This window comes from Mytilus californianus, unplaced genomic scaffold, assembly GCF_021869535.1.
Source record: "Mytilus californianus isolate M0D057914Y unplaced genomic scaffold, xbMytCali1.0.p SCAF_10, whole genome shotgun sequence".
Classification (NCBI taxonomy): Eukaryota; Metazoa; Mollusca; class Bivalvia; order Mytilida; family Mytilidae; genus Mytilus; species Mytilus californianus.
Genome location: NW_026262582.1, coordinates 47,052,678 through 47,071,123, shown reverse-complemented (window position 1 = coordinate 47,071,123; position 18,446 = coordinate 47,052,678). Strand labels below are relative to the sequence as shown.

General features: G+C 31.9%; 1 long non-coding RNA gene across 1 annotated transcript; it reads left to right on the top strand.

The window, feature by feature from the left end:
- The first annotated feature begins 381 nt into the window (after positions 1-381).
- LOC127718272 (uncharacterized) lies at positions 382-9,288 on the top strand. The gene is made up of 4 exons (XR_007989684.1): positions 382-830; positions 6,365-6,779; positions 7,407-7,546; positions 8,062-9,288. It is a non-coding gene; the product is annotated as an uncharacterized LOC127718272 (long non-coding RNA).
- Positions 9,289-18,446: the final 9,158 nt, after the last annotated feature.

Below are 18,446 nucleotides of genomic sequence, written 5' to 3'. Positions count from 1 at the left end.
TTATTTTTAGACCGTGTATTTGGTCAATAGAAATTTATTATAGATCATGTATATTATTATAGACCATGTATTTGGTCGTGACCATGGTTTTGGTCAATAACTGTTATTTTTAGATCATGTATTTGGTCAAAAGAAGTTGATTATAGATCATGTAAATAATTATAGACCATATATTTGGTCGAGACCATGGTTTTGGTCAATAGCAGTAATTTATAGACCATGTATTTGGTCAGTACAACTTGATTATATAGATCATGGATATGGTCAAACGATTTTAATTATAGGCCATGGATTTGGTCAATAGCAATATACCATGTAAATTTGGTCAATGGAACATGTGGAAATTGATGATAGATTTTGTATATGCCTATTTTGGCCAAATGAGTTTGTTAAAACATGGATTTGGTCAAAAGATGTAATTTATGGTACAAGTTTTGGTCAGTGAAAATTAATTACAAACCAAGTGTTTGGTCAGTATGGTATTTGCATGGTAATGTTAAACCATGTGATTTATCATAGACTATGTGTTTCAATAAATCTTTATATAGACAACCACTTTATTTTTCATTAACATTATAAAATTATTGAGCTCATTTATATTGATAGTATCTTGTATATTAACAGGATGCCTCCTTAAAGGAAGCCTAGTGAGAGACAATCTAAAAGGCAGAAAAAAGACCAAACCCAAGCTCCACAGAATGCAATGACAGAGGCCATCTCGGCAACTGTGACTGCCAAAGTGCTGGAGAATTTGAAGGAGAATGGCATATTGCCGCAACCTCGTCAGACGAGACCCCAACCTGTTGAGATGGATGTCCTCGTACATGAAGGTGATTCATCATTACCTAGCAGTTTAAGTACAGGTGAACCCACACACAGTTTGTCACACCACACACAAACTTCTAGCTATTCTAGAGAAAACGTGTCTAGTTTTGGCACTCACAATACTCAAAACATGGTTCAAATTCCTGCACAAAGCTTGGTTGCAGGTTTTAATAAGGTTCACCATGGTACAGCAACCTATAAACCAATAGGTAGACCTTTGTATAATAAAATAAATTCTAAACTCCCATAAAAATAAAAAAATAAGGAGTTTATTGATATGTCAGACTTAATAGTTGACAACCATCCTGCTGAACTAGATTTTCATTTAGCTGTTCAGAATAAGAGGGTGGGCCTGACATCTGGAAAAAAAAAGAAATTTGTTAGCATTGAAAGTTGGACAGATGCATTTAGCATTTTCTCTTCCGTACTCAGGAAGTTTAACCCCACTCACCCTACTTTAGCAGAGGATTTAGCCATATATATGGATTTGAATCGACAAATTCAAAAGGATGGTGGCGATTGGTATTTTTACGATGTTAATTTTAGACAATCAATGCAAAATGTTGACACACTTTCTTGGAGTTATGTTGATCAAATTTTACATACGAGGTCCCTTAATAGATTTATTCCCAAAGTTAATAATCCAAACCCGATGAAAAGGACTCGCACATACAACAATGCAAAGCCCTTTCCAAACAGCGCCCCTCGTAAAACATGCCACAGATATAATGAGGGACGAATTTGTGAAGGAACTTGTGGATACTCCCATATCTGCAGTATCTAATTCAATTCTACAGGAATAAAACAACAAACAGATCAAATGACAATGGGCCATCCAGAAAAATTTTGAAAACACAGCTCATATACAACGACCTGCAGCTGCCGCCGCCAAAACTGAACAAATGTAAATTACCTACTCCTATTAAGACAGATAGATTGAAATTTCATTTGTAATGTTATGACTCAGAAAAATCACTTTATCTTTAAAATATGGTTTTCTATTGAAACATAATGGGCCTAGATCACAGTTTAATTGCTCTAACCTTAAATTAGATAAAAGCAATCTTTTAATAGTAAAAGAAAAAAATTAACAAAGAGGTTAATTGTCAAAGAGTTATGGGCCCCTTTTTAGAAATACCTTTTTTAAATTTGAGGGTTTCACCATTCGGTCTTGTACCTAAAAAGTCTAAATCAGCTTGGCGATTAATTCATCATTTGTCGTTCCCAGACAAAAAAATCTAATTCAGTTAATGTTGGTATTTCCGACGAATCTGCTGCAGTACATTATGCAGGCATTAATGAAGCCATTAATGAAATTAAACAACTGCGTAGCCGCAATTATCAAGTTTTCCATTCCAAAACCGACGTTAGATCGGCCTTCAGAATCCTTCCAGTTAATCCGACAGATTATGAATTATTAGGTTTTAAATGGAATAATAAGTTCTACTATGATTGTTGCCTCCCAATGGGATGTCGGACCAGTTGTAAAATATTTGAAGAGTTCAGTACTGCTTTAGAATGGATAGCATTGACGAAATTAGTTATCACTTCAATGGTGCATATTTTGGATGATTTTCTGATCATTGAGAAATCGAAAGAGGATGCAATTTCCAAACTCAAGGCTTTCATCAATTTATGTGAAGACTTGGGGGTACCCTTATCAGCAGAAAAGACTGAACTCCCCTCTCAAACTATGGATTTTGTGGTCATAACATTGGACGTAATTAAACAAGAAGCTCGTTTGCCACTGGATAAGATAACAAAATGTCGATATCTTCTGGAAAAGTTCTTACATATGAAATGTTGTACATTAAAAAAACTGCAATCACTTATTGGAGTCTTGAATTTTGCTTGTTCTGTTATTCAACCAGGACGTGCATTTTTGAGAAGGATGATTAATTTAACAATGACTGTATCTGATTCTCAAACTCACGTTTATCTAAATCTGGAGACAAAATATGACATGAAAATATGGCTTCAGTTTTTAGATTCTTTTAATGGGAAATCAATGTTTTTAAATGAAAGTTTCATGTCAAGTTATACATTGGAAATTCACACCGACGCTGCACAATCTAAAGGCTATGCAGGCATATACAGGTCAAAATGGTTTTATGGTCCATTCCCAGAAAGCTGGAAACACATCAATATAATGACCTTGGAGTTTTACCCTATCATCTTAGCAATTGAGTCATGGGGGACATTGTGGAGAAATCACTCTATACTATTATTCACTGACAATGAAGCACTGGTTTCTGTGATTAATAAACAGTCAACATCTGATGGTCAAGCAATGAAAATGGTTAGATACATGGTTTTAAGATGTTTGCAATTTAACATATTATTTAAAGCAAAGCATATACCCGGAAAGAAGAATATTTTTACAGATTGCCTTTCTCGTTTACAGGTAGAACAGTTTTTGAAAATAGCCCCAGCTGCTCAATCAAAACCGTGCTTAGTTCCACATCAATTCCAGCCACAGAACTTTTGGAGTACGTTACAATCTTTGCAAATGCAGCTCTAGCTCCATCAACTCAAGCTACTTACAGCCGCGCATGGAAAACTTTTGACTCTTTCTGTACAGAAATAATGAACCAAAGTCTGCAGCCACTAATATCTGTAGCTACAACTCCATTATTCATTGCCTACATGTTTAAAAAATCATATGCTCCTAGTACAATTTTAACATATCTATCCGCCATAGCCTATGTGCACAAAATGATGTCAATGCCTGAAAAATTAGTTACAGGCACATATAGATTATCAAAAACATTTGATAGCCGTCCCCCAATTACATTTCCTCTTCTAAACAAGTTGGTACATAGTATAACATTAGTTATCAAGTGTACATATGATCAAGTTTTGTTCAAGGCAATTTTCTTATTTGCTTTTTCAACTTTCTCTAGAGTTGGAGAGTTGGTGACAACAAAAAATGCTCCAAATGATAATGTTCTGTAATTGCACGATGTTTCATTGTCTTATGTACAGGGCAAAGCTGCAGAAGTTCAAGTTTGCTTCCGAAAATTTAAGCATAACGTTAGAGGAATGCCAAAGACTATTTCGTTTTCAGCACAGTCGTAGCTATGGTTGAGTACCTTAAAGTGAGACCCCATTCCGTACCCACAGAACCATTGTTTTGTTCTGTTGATGCCACTCGATTACATCGTCCAGACTTTGACAGAATTTTACATAAATGCCTAGCATCTTGTGGTCTGGATAGTTCGAGATACAAAGGACACAGTTTCCGCATAGAAGCAGCAATTGATGCTGCCGAGAGAGGCTTATCCGATTCACAAATACGCTCTATGGACGTTGGAAGTCTAACGCATTCCAAAAATACTTAAGATCCCATTTAAATTGATAGGCATTTTTGGTACCTGCTTGGGCCGGTACAATTATTTTTATAGGAATATATACAAATTTTTCAGCATCTCTGCGTTACTTGCTTGGGCTGGTAATTGACACTCAATACGAATTTTATTTTTGGTAAATCTCTAGTTAGTGTGTCATCATATAATAAACATATCATTTTATGCAATAGCAATTATAAAAGATAAAAGGTTTCAACGCATGAAGCTATGTTATTTTAACAATACTTAACTGCTTGGGCCGTTAAGTTTTCAATGCCAATTGCATGCTATATTTATGCATACTTAACTATAATGCATACATTAACATTTATATATAGATGTATGTTTGTCGCTCTAATATTTATTTTATTGTCATTATTTGCTTACAAGGACTTTGTCTGTGAACATAACAGTACTTGCTTGGGCCGGTATTGTATTTATACTTGTATGGTTCAATTGGAACTAACTATGATCAGGAATTAAGCTCGACGCTTTATTTTCTGCCAAGTGCTTGGCCTTTGTGGGGTAGGAAAGACTTATTTTATTGCATCTTTCCTGGTGGCTTAGTTGACCCCTTTTCTAGGCCAAGCTATTGTATTATGTAATATGTTATGTAATATGTTATTAGTGTTTTTATGTATTTTCATTCATTATTATCGTGTTGTACAGATGTATATATATTGTGTATTTTGTTATGAAAGAATTTTTTACGAATAAGTAAAAATTTTGCAATTTACTTTCTAGTTTCTCCATTCATTTATACATTGCCCATACGATATCAAAAAGAATTGTTCGTCGAATTCTGACACTTACATCATATCAGATGGTTTGTTACGGTTGTAGGAAGATAGCATAAAAAATTCAATAACGCTTTACTTTTTATATTTTGCTTTTTGTATTATATTTTTTTCTAGTAATTTTTTTCAAAATTGTATGAGCCTTTCTAGGGGCCTCGGTGGCCGAGTGGTCTAAGTAGTCAAACTACTGTATCACTAGCCAGTCAACACTGAGGTTGTGAGTTCAAATCCCGCACGGGACAGGTGCACTCGACTCCAATCTTAATTGAATAGGATTTTCAGTTTTCCTACCGAAGGTCGGTGGTTCTTTCCGGACACTCCGGCTTCCTCCACCAATAAAAACTGACCGCCACGAAATAGCACAATAGTGTTGAAAGTTGACTTAAACACCAATCAATCAATCAATCAATGAGCCTTCCTTAATATAATCATAATTGAAATTAAAAATCTTGATACAGTAGGGTTTTAAATCAATTTAAAAAAAAAAAGTTTTGCCAGATCTGTTTCAAAAGTATCCTTATGTTTAATTTTTTCTTGTCACAGTAGCAGAAATTATTCCTTAAAGTTGTTGGATAAATACCATGACAACAAAGGGTCAAAATGAAAACTTATTTTTTATACTTTGCTTTCTCTAAAAAAAAAGTATAAAGACATTTAAAGAGGGGTCCTAAATCATAAATCAACGGGAACCTGCATGGTTCTATCTTTTACCCATAAAAAGAAAAATTGAGGATAATTACGAGCAATTTTAGTCGTAATATTGTTTTTGTGAAACGCAGGACTAGTTCTTAAATATATAACTGCTGTTGTAATGTATATTCATTATATATACAAATAAGAGTATCATATAATCATCGATACAAAGCGTTTGAATAGCAAGAAAATGAAAGCTTCTTTTTTTAACATTCAAAAGTTTTAATTATGAAGTAGTAAATTATAACATTAATCATAGTATCAAATCCGTTCATATGTGTTCATCCTTTCTCTCAAAGACATACATATAAACAATCGATCCATTGCCCATGAAATGAACTTCCTTGAAATAGAATTTTAAATGCATTTGAGAATTGTACAATAGAAAACATTAACATGACATTTAAAAAACTTTCAGCGACACTTGTAATATTATGTTTATTTTATTTTGCTGTATTGTATAATTGTCTGTATTGCATAATGTGTGTATATGATATAATTTTGTTTTCGTTTTATAAAGATAATCATTCAGTGCGAATGTTGGTTGATGTGTTCAAAATTGTAATCTGTGTAATGCATGTTCTGTTCTTTTTATGAGAGTCTCAATGAACATGTAGATTAGTGAATGCTAATTGAGTCATCTTCTTAAAATAAAGTTATTATTATAACTATATTATTATTATTATTATAATTTTATTTTAGAATATTCAACGGACCAACTCATGTCGAACAATGGCTCTTTAACAAATTCCATTTGAAACAGAAGTTTCGTCTAAAACCATTTATATTGAATGGCAGGGACAACAGGGTCATTTGGTAATTATGTTATCAAATATAGAGACAAGAATAAGTAGGTGGTTTTGTAGTGCAACAAACTTCGGTGAGCAAAATTCAGATATCAAATTTAAAAAGTGGTGCTCTATATGAAATAAGAACTTATGTGGAGAGTAAGAGTGGTGAAGAACTTTATCCTTTAAAACAGAAGTGAGAACAATTACGTCAATTGCAACAATGTTTGTCGAGAACGCTGATAAAATATGTGACGAGCCTACCATATATCGCTTGCATCCAACAAGAAAAATAAAATTGTTCAAGGGAATATATGTGCATGAGTTTTGTAAGTTATACATGTAAATCATAAAGAAGTAAAGAAGTACTTTAAACTTTTCTGACAATCAGTAAAGACCGTATGAAAATAAGGCTAGTCGTTCAATGATTGTATCGATATTGAATGGTATATTTGATTCCTTTGTGTGTAAACACCATTAAATTTGAAAAACATAATTTTAAACTTAATTGAATTCTAAAAAAGAAACTCTCTCTCTCGAACCATAATACCTACGTGGTAACTTAAGTCTTCTATCTATTCTACATATATGTAAATAAAAATCCTAATACATCGTTAAACCTACCTTTTAGCAAAGCATCATGTCCGATTACACCCTTTAAACTGAATCACCTTTGAAAATATTTACTTTAAAACAGATATAAATCTAACAAATACTGAACAGTACACAAAACGTGATACGTAAAACATTCATCAAAGATACCAGGCTAATAATTGTGTATGCCAGATGAAAAACGTAATTACAAAAAACAAAATTTAGCCACTCTAAGTAATCAATTCTTAGACTGAATATTACCTTTAAGTTTATGTCTGTTTTTCTGTTCTGATACTTCAGGTTTTAAATTAAAGTATAAAAGCTGTAGAATAAGTTAACTAAGCTTGTAAAAAATGGTTTAGTTTCAGAAGTAATGAATGTACAAGAACGAACTCTCCTGTTAGTCGGTACAAGAGGATCAGAAAAAAAGGGCTTTGGTGAATGCAATTGTAAATTATATAACGACTTCAGATTTAAAACGGAGGAAGAACATTCGACTTTGGTAAGTTCGACTGCTTGACATACCTAAACTATTTCACTTTGCGGTTTCATTTAGATTGATTGATTGACCGTTATATTTAGAAAGAGATGATAATATTACATAATTTTGAATGCATGACATGAACCAGTTAACGGAAATATAAAAATAGATTTGTTGTTAAGATTAATATTATAAAAAGATATAAATTGAAGTTCCTTTACCATGTATACCGGTTTAAAAATGGAGACGAATAAAGGAAAGCTTTTGTTGTACGTCTATGAGAAAGCACCCTAGGAATATAATTCTTCAAAGATATAAGGTTTTCACACTATGCCAAGTTCTTAATGGACCAAAGTCTAGTTCGGACAATTTCTGTTTGATAAGATTATTTGCCTTGAATGATTACAGCGTAAAATATCATTTCAACGGAAAGAAACTAACCACAAATAGAAGTAGCTTATATAAGACTACAAAGACATGCTGTCTTTGTGACTTGAATGAAAAATGACTCGATATATCTTTTGTATATATTGCAGTTCATGTTTCGAACAAAAGACATCATTTGCTACTTAATTTGATGGTAGGATGGATTCAAGGTAAAGTTCAACCTCCATATTATCGATGTCCCTGGATTTGATTGAAAAGAGTTACCTCCCGAAAATAATGAAAGTAATTGTTGGAAATTAATTGATCTCTTCAGTTCAGTTCAAAACATTGATGCAGTTTGTCTTGTAGTTCACTCTTTTTGTAGACTAACCGAAGACCAAAGATGCATTTTCAATAATATTTAATCCGTATTTGGGAAAGACATTAGATATATTGATCCGTTTATAACTTTTGATGACGGTGGTGACATTAAGGCACTCAACTCACTGAAAAAGGCGAACGTGCCATACTTGGAACACATGCACTTTAGTTTTAATAACTCGCGATTGTTCAGTGGAAATGAGCACGCAGAAATATGGAATAGACGACAGAATTCCATGAATAATCTTTTTTGGGAGCCTTCTTTCATTTTCTATTTATCAGTAGAGAAAACAAGAGACGTACTTAACGCAATAATCAGACGACATCAGAGTTTAATTGAAGCAAACAGAATAAAACATGAAATCGTGAAAAGGCAAGAGATAATAAGCAACTATGATATGCGATGCACTACCAAACCAAAAATACCTCACAGAGATGGGTTATAATCGAATACTGAAACGTCTGCATTAAATGCCACATGTGCCAACAGATATGCGTTTTTGATTGCTCTACATCTGCTGTGATATTATGGTATTTAGTTCTTTTCTTTGAAAAGGTTAGGACATGTTTTTGCTGGATCTTTTCTTCTTTGCGTATTTGCAGATGCACGTTTAAGAATGCCCACTGTTGTTGCATCAAATGTCTTCATAGATGGATTGGTTGTACATGCTCTTGTTCATTTGCTCATCACTATCAATAATATGGCCGACGCAAAAATGACAGTGAACACACCTTCAGCATTGCACGTGACATCGAAGATCAGTCTGGCTTCGAAATACAGAACAACACTAAAAAAAGACTTATTATGGATGAAATAACAAAATTAATTAACACATTCAAAAGCAACTATCAGATATTTTTTTCGAAATGTGGAACTTATAAAAACGGTCGCACTTTCTGGAAATCTACCAAAAGAATGGGAACATGTGAGAAACTACCACGATGATTTACAGGAAAGTGTACCAAGATGAAAAAATTGAATGTGAAATCATTTTATAAAATTAATTCATCTTGAATTAGCATGTATTTTCTTTTCTATTACGAAGATGTGGTTTGTTTGCCAATGACACAACTATCAACCAGAGTCCAGATAGCCTATATGTAAGCAAATATATCTCACCTTATGACCTGCTATATTGAAAAAAGCTGTATCATATACACACCAAGTAAATGATTGTATGTGACATGATGTAGTATAGATTAGGGGTTTTATATTAAAGCCTTCGCGGCAACCGTCACTGATATCGATAGCATCATGAACGTCTGATGCACAACGATTGCAATTGGTTGTATTAAACTTAAAAAGTACTTTTTTACCACTAAGTATATGATCAACCTATTTACTATTGCTATGAGATTTATCAGACGACCCCTAATAAGGTTTGTTGCCTTTACATGCATTTTTGCAACAATTTTTCACATTTGTGTCAAGTTACATGACAGCTTAAGTACGCAGAGAAGCAGTATAAAAGTCTAAATTTGACAGAATCAAAATTGTACTCCCTAGAGAAATTATTACACATATTTTTTTTGTATGAATTGTTGCTTTGGTTCTATTTACCCCTTTTAGTTTTTCTTAATATTATTTACCTACAATGAATTTTGTTTACAAAATTCAGTTCTTTATATAACCTTCAAACCATGATAGTATAAAGTAAAATAACAAAAATACCGAGTTTCAAGGAAAATTCAAAATGGAATGTCCCTTAAAAATGGCAAAAGCAAAAGCTCAAACACATCAAACGAATGGAAAATAACTGTCATATTCCTGACTTGGTACAGGCATTTCCTCATGTAGAAAATGATGGATTCAACCTGGTTTTATAGTATACTTCAACTGTAAATTTAAAAAATGATAATCAATTTAAAACAACCAAAATGCATTTATTGAATCCTTACGGGAGTTGTTCCACTCAAAAGACGATGTTTGACACGTTGGTGCATCATTACCTTTTATCGTAAAGAATATGTTCGATAGCCAGTAATACTTTCCAGCAAAACAACATCGTCATAATCTTCAAATGAATTATATCTGGTGAGGGACATCAACAACTGCTGCCTTTAAGCAGTTTGTTACGGCCAGAAATCACCTTTAAATTGTAGCCAACAAAAGACACAAATCAATAATAGAATTTAATAAGATTTATTATACAATTTACAAGAAGTATTATACAAATTGAAATGTCAACTTAACCGTTAAAATATATGTCCGATCATTTGTCTTTTCTTGATCTTGAATTCTTCTCTTAACTGTAACGGAATATGTCCAATAAGTCCACAATCTAGTATGATGTAGTTAACGTAAATAAAAGTGTTTATCCAACAACTCCAGAGAACTTCTGAGAATACAAGTATATTAATGTATGATAAGTCTAATGTCGGTGTTTATATATATATAGTTGTCACGGAAACTTCTAGAACACTGTAGAAAGGACACTCCTAGAAAACTATAGAAGGGAAAATTCTAGAATATTATAGAAGTTTAAATTACGCATCGTTGATTATGATCATTCCAGAATTATTATGTAAGTCAAATAGAAAGTTCTAACCATTCCATCAGTATCTATGATTGTTCTAGTGATTTCTAAACTGCATAATTATAACATTATTTTGTAAACAACTATAACCCAATTATATAAAAATTATAAGGCCACACAAAACAGAATATGCCAAGATAAATAAATATGATAATTACAATATCATAACAAGTTACTGTCCTTACGTTAACCTTTTTGACGGCGTTTACTACAAAAATAACACTGAAAACAGCAAATACAACCATTTATAACTACTAGCAATACACTACAGTTAAGTGAAATGTACTAATGATTTTGATTTTACGTGATATAAATATGATATATGTTTATTAGATGAGCGATTCAGGTTCCTTTGATCCTCTAATGTATTCCTTGTTGGTATATATATAGTCTTTCCTTTCACGGACTGCATATCGTTTTAGGATGAGAGAATGAAAGTTTGTTTTATATTTTGCATTCATTGTTCATATTTGTATTCATTTTCTTTTCTTTGTAGCCTTAAGTGTAAGAATAAATAATTTTAAAGCTGTTACAACTAAATATAAGCGCTATAAAAATGTACATAAAAAGAAATGGAAAATTTCACAACAGAAATAAATTTAAAAAAGAGAAACTATCAAAACAATATGTGTAAATTTAAGTTGTAAACATGAAGGACAACCTATCTAAGTAATTTTTCTGTTTAACCTACAAGGATTTTGTTTTGTTCGATGTCAGCGTACTATTTAATATGTAGACAAACTACAATATTATGTTTTTTTTTTTGTTTTTTTTTTCAAATCAACAATCAGAGGCATATATGTGATATAAATACAACGATGATCAAATATACCTTACAAAAACAGTCATATATGTCCTAATATTAAAGTCGTTCATAAAAGGAGATTGGAAATATCAAATTTTACCTTTGTTTTGAAAGCGCTGATAGTGAATCTATGAATGACAAAAGCGTCAATATCGTGTTACACTATGTTTCATTATACAGTTCTTGTTCATTTTTGAATGAGGAAACACAATCAGACTATTTGCAAGTAATTAATATCCATGTTAGTTTTATACTTTTCACAATCACTCAAATGGTAATGTATAGGTATGCTTCATAACAAATAAATCGCCAGTTTGATATCATTGTCTGAATTTGTTTTTCATAATTGTTATACGATAGAATTACATGTACCATATTCATTTGAAAATACTATACAGTGTATTCGACGAATTATGTTGTTTTCTTTTCCCTTGTTCTCTACAGTTAGAGTTTCATATATTGTATCAACGTTTGGCTACTTTGATAGCTTTTCTTTCTTTTATGTGTGTATATGTATGTATCTTTGTGTTATAAGTCACAATGGCATAGAAGTACAGAAAATGAGTTTGTATCAACACCTTTTATCTATTTGATAAGCTTTCTTAGAGCCTTTAAAATCAGATATTTACATGAACTTTCACCTGATATTAGTTCTGATATCAGTAGTTTTGATGCAACTGTTTTCTCTTCCAATTTACCTGAATTCGAACTAATATCGTCGGGTTTATGTTGCTCAATTTTTTTTTTAAGTGCAAGGATGTGCATGCTTATGTTGGTCTTTCTAATTTGTTACCTCGACACTGTCTGTCTTTGATCAATTTTGGTTGACAGTTTACTCATTTTTTTTACATGCCTAAGTCATGGTTTTAAATACGCACCGGCACCCTGAAAAATTTACTCGTTTCAAATTAAGGAAATCATCGGTTCAAATTGTGTTTCCAAATTAAACTAAAATAAATAGAATTGTGCTATCGTTGCGTATTAAAACAATTTGTTATTGATTGAATTAACTTTTGTCTTCGCTTGTGCTTTACTTATGTGTTCTCGTTGAGGTCTGCGTTATAATATATTTATAGATTCTTGACAACATTACTGTCAATTGTTCGCTTTGAAAAAGGATAATTCTACATACTACTCAAGTGCCATTTTGTCTCAGAGTGACAACACATGATCATCATGTTGATTCAGACAAGTAAACAAGCAAAAAGAAAATTGATGCTTGATTTCATTTCAACCCCTTAAAAGACAAAAATAAAGCAGATGAAAACAGAATCACATATTATGCAATCTTCGCATAAATATCCATAGTTGTTGTGACTGAAAAACGTTAGCAACGAAAAGATTCTGCAAATGTTGCGGAGATTAAGTAGAAGATTAAGTGCATTTCCTTTTATATTGTCCCCTATATAAAAACATTTGAGAGAAGTTTGATATTTTCCAAAATTTGATTAAAGATGATGATATAAAATCAGTTATATGTTTACTTATTTCAAATAATTTGGCTAATGCCAAACGAAAGTTATATATTTGAGACAAGCTTTTGAAGTTCACAATAACGCTAAGTTGGTCTACCATGAGTTATGGAAGTACTATACAAACAAATTAGACTTTTAGATATATATATATATATTTATAGAATATCATTCATTGTCATTTATTTTCTCTTGTTATGCGTTATTAATTTGACGGTAAATATTCAAATATTAGCCGATGAAACAATTTATTGATCTTAAATTTGCAAATGTCTGGGTTGAAAATTATAGGGATTCAACACATTTTTGTTAAGATGATAATTCTTGCAAGTCTCAGATTTGTTGGGCATTGTAAACTTTTTATTTCAGGAGGTAAAATAGAACAGCCAATGTGTTAACTTCTATGTCATTTGGTCTCTGGTGGAGAATTATTTCATTGTCAATCTTACCACATCTTCTTATTTTTATAAACACACGGCACAGCTTATCTTCGCCTCGTTTTTTAAGGCCATTGCCTTTATGGTATCGTGAGAATGCTATATTTGTGACCTAGATTCATGACAAACTGATCGAAGTAAATTCATCCTCCGCTATGATAAATATCCTGTGTTTCAGTTTCATGTATTAAGAAAAAAATCAGTAAATAACAATACACAAAAGAATTGTGAAAATTAGGATACAAATGGTAAGTTAGAACAAACATTACTGCGTCTCTGGCGAACAAGCACTACTTTTTTTCTACATTTTGTAAGTCTCACCACATCTCCTTATCTGTTTAAAAAAGGGAAACGAAAACGTGAAGTAAAAATCATTGATTGGCGACAACTGCCTTTGCAGTGCTTACGCCCTTTATTTGAAATAACCGTAGTTCTTTTATCACAATCGAAAGAGTACATGCAACTCAAAGATTTGTTGTCATTCTCGCATTCATCCCTGGATTTTCCCGTTCGGCAGTAATACTCATGCTAAAGGGGGACGTCCGTTCGACGGTTCGGCGTGTATGAATACGTAGCCATGTCTGGTCAAAATGGAGGCACGTGTAAGAACCCTTGCAACAACTCGCTTATGTTTTACTTGATAACACGATGTTCAAATTTCTGCCTCTATTTAACACATTCTTGCTGTCCACGGCAATCCACATTTCTTGTAAATCGTGCACTTTATTCCTGACGTATTCCCTCTTTAATGTATTCTGTGCGCTCTCTCTCTCTCTCTCTCTCTCTCTCTCTCTCTCTCTCTCTCTCTCTCTCTCTCTCTCTCTCTCTCTCTTTAATGATCTTTAAAATCTCATAACGAAAGTTCAGATAGCGCAAACACCCAGTTTTAGTCTTTGTATTTCCTCACGGCACAATTTATTCTTTTTATTTATGTCAAATATGAGAGGACGCGGTAATAATGATATGCCGCCAGGGATGATACAACTTTTAAAATTTCATCACAGCTATATTTTGAGGTTTTACAACATTATGAGGTATTTCTGAACATTTACAAGAAGATTATAAATGCTTAATGTGACTTGCTTTAAAATTGTAATTTCGGACGGTATGTGTTGAAATTTGGGAGAGGAATAAAAAGGACACAAAAACCAAAACCAAAGTTATGGGGATGTATAGGTAACATGTCCCGTCTTCCAGATATAAATTCAATCATTTTTGCCAGATAAAAAAGTAAGAAAAATTTCAAAATTATTTAAAAATGTTTTTCAACTGTAATCATTCAACCACATAACAGTTTGATTTTATGAATACATGTTAAATTCTTTAATAAAAGAGATTAAAATGTAAATAAAAGCATGTTTTCTGGGTTTTCAATGAAACAGCAGGCCACCATGCAACCAAAACAAAAAACAAAACAACATATAGAGGTCAATATATGGTCATAAACAATACACGAGTGTCTAGCTGTAACTTGCAGCGAGTCTTTAAATTAAGCCTTAAAAATGATTTAAAAACAGTCCGCAATAACAATACCTGACATGTTTCTCACATGAAACATGATAAGCATTAAAAGAGAAAGGTATTTATGATACACATGTTTTTATTTCCGAAAACAAGATATTATCATTTTAAGGTAGCTCTTTATAAGTAATATATATACACCTAAAAATGTCGCCGATAATCTTGCAAGGATAATTAGTGGGAGACGTCGAAATTGTCAGCCATCGACGTCTTTGATTTTCGCCCCTAACGTTGAGGTTACCAAGGGGGACGCTATTTGTAGGGTAAATCGCGATTTATCTTCGAATCCAGCACGCTGACATATATTTTTTATTTGCTAATTTGAGTTAGCATGACAAAAGACTGTTAATGTAGAAAAATGAGAAAAATGACAACATTATAACCTCTCGATTCTTACATTTTCCAATAAAAAAAATATCCCACTTTGAGCATCTTATCCATAATTTTAGGCATGGCTTGAATAATTAACTAGTCATTCTTGCAAGGATTTATTTTTCCCTTATTTTCACTTATCACAGCATCAGATTGAATCCAAGTATATCAATTTATGGCGAAGAATATCTACTTCAACAATTTTTATAACTTTGCTTAACTTTTTTACAAAAGCGCAAAAGTACGCAATTTTCAGCCTCAATTTTCTCGAAAACAAACACGGTGATCTTTATTCTATTTGGTGATTTCTTTTATAACTCGCCCAGGCCTACAACATATTTCAAAATTATAAAAATGACAATATAACGTGAAACTGTATCGGATGCCCTTAAGTATTCATCTATGCTTCAAATTGTATAAAACCATATTTAATATGCTAGTTTTCATTTTACATTTTCAAGGTGTACATTTTAAATGTTGTTGTTGATGACCATTCTAGTCAAATAGTTGTAAAAAATCTCATTTTGGACGTGGGGAAGATTTTATAAATACATGTAAAAGGTTTTACTACCTTTGTTGGTAAGTACACATGTAAGAATATACGTCACGCTTCTCAAACATTTGTTATTGTAAGGTAAAATTGTTGGCAGACGACTTCACATTGTCAGAGGCTCTTGTCAAGGAAGAATTACAGGTACATGTGCAAATCTTTAGCAAAGTACAAAAATCTTCTTTTACGACTTGCTTTTGATATTTTCCTTTGTTGTATTATATCAATTATATTTTTGTCTAATACATAATTCTATAAGGAAATGATAATTCAAAATAAGATATATGCAAAATTTGTATTTTGTTGTTTTAATTATAAACTAATTGATCAACAATTTAAAACTAGATAATTGGACAGAATGTTGTAGCCTTTCTTTACCTAATCATAATTGAAATTAAAAATATTGATACAATAGAGATTTAAATCAATTCCTTAAAAACATCTTTTGTCAGTTTTGTTGCAAAAGTATCCTCATACTTTAATTTTTCTTGTTTCCCTATAGTGTGTGATAACATTTTGAGAGGGACTTTGATGTTTGCTATACCATGGTTTATTTCAATGCACTTTATGACAATACCACTATACCAATCAGAATGAATCTTTTACAGTGTTTTAAAAAAATGGTTTAACTTTGTATCCATGTATTATTTGTGAAACTTTAAATGTTTAAAAAGGGCGTATTTTCTGTATAAAGTCAATAACTATGTAGACTGTTGGAGCCAAAACTTTCCATTGCCTTAAATACGCATATGACAGATCCGAAAACTATACCAATACAGAACGACATGTTTTTGAAATTATAGCAAAACATTTGGTTGACAAATTTTTATTCGTTATTGCAAAACATGAACTTAAAATATCTGTCATTTTCTCCCTTCCCGGTTTACCCCTCTTACTTATTATGATGTGGACAAGTCATTGGTATTGAATCTTATGCAATTTGATTGGATTAAGTTATTGTTAGTGTACCTACAAACTGTTTATTTTTTCATACACGTATATTTATTAAATCAAAACATGCAATAATGTGTACAGTAACTTAAATGACCTTCAAACTGGACACTGGGCGAGTCCACATTATTTTTTATTAACTAAAAACTGAAACTAAAGGTATGAAAGGTAAGAATTGCCACTTCTTATATTTTCACAAAATTTTCCACATATAGAGTAGATAAATTATGTTTTAGTAGGCTATTCCGGAGAAAAAAGAGAAAGTTTTACAAATCAGACGTTTTATTTCATTAAACAATTCATTTTTCGAAGAGAAAGCCGAAATACATTTTACGCACGGCTAGGCACATTAAAATTATTGTTTATCTTAACAAAAAAACATTTTTCAGTTTCATTATAATGTTATAATTACAATTAATCCCTAATAAAAGTAGCCAGTAAATACAGTCGAAATATGTCCGATCTGCCTATTTTTTTACATTAAAATTCAATACGATCGTTTTAAGGTCAATTTCGTCTACCTCACAAAATCTTGTTAGGCACTATAGCAGAAAATGTTTATTGAAATTTTTAGATGGTTTCAATGGCAACAAAGGGTCAAAATAGTAAGAATGATAAGAAACCTATTGTTTATACTTTGCCTTTTTCAAAAACGTAAAATAACGACATTCAAAGTTTGGACCTGAATCATGAATCAACAGGAACATTCATGATTCTATGTTATGATTCGTAGAAAGAAAAATGCAGGATACTACCTCTCAATTTTAGTCATGAAATTGGTTTTTATTAAACGCTGGCCTGGTTCTTTAATCGATAACGGCTATTTTCCATGTATGTTCCTTATATTTATATTTACAAATAAATGTATCGATACTATGAATTTTAATTGCCGAAAAAAAGTAAACTTCAATTCTTTTTTACAATTCAACAGGTTTAACTATTAAATAGTAAACTTGAACATTCATAATAGTGTCTGATCCGATACTTTTTTTATCCTTTCTATCAAAAGAAATTTAGTAATCATTCCACGAATCGAAATGTCGGATCATATCAAACTATGAAAAGCCTTTTATCGTATACAGAATTTGACACCGAAAAAAAGATTCCAGGTTATGAAATATAAACGAAACAAACCTTTTGACAAATGAAGATTTTACTGTTTACAACCTATGGACAAAAAATAGTTTTGGTGAATATTTCTATACGTACAAGATTATAGCTTTAAGTAAGTAATACAAATATCGTATTCCGTGAAAAGTAACAATATACTTATACATATACATGTAAGCAAACCAGATCCTCTAAAAAAGATAGTATGTATTCGCAATGGTTATAATGGTTGATTTGATTTTTTTTAAAGACTAAGATGCCTGGTGGGTAAACAAAACACATAATTCGAAGACAATAACCATCAGAAAGAAATAAACATAAAGAAATATCTACAATGAAACCACGTTACCTTACATGTTGAGGAACAGTTATCCAACGGAATAAACTCGAGTGCTCCTGATGTTTAGGCATTTAAAAGA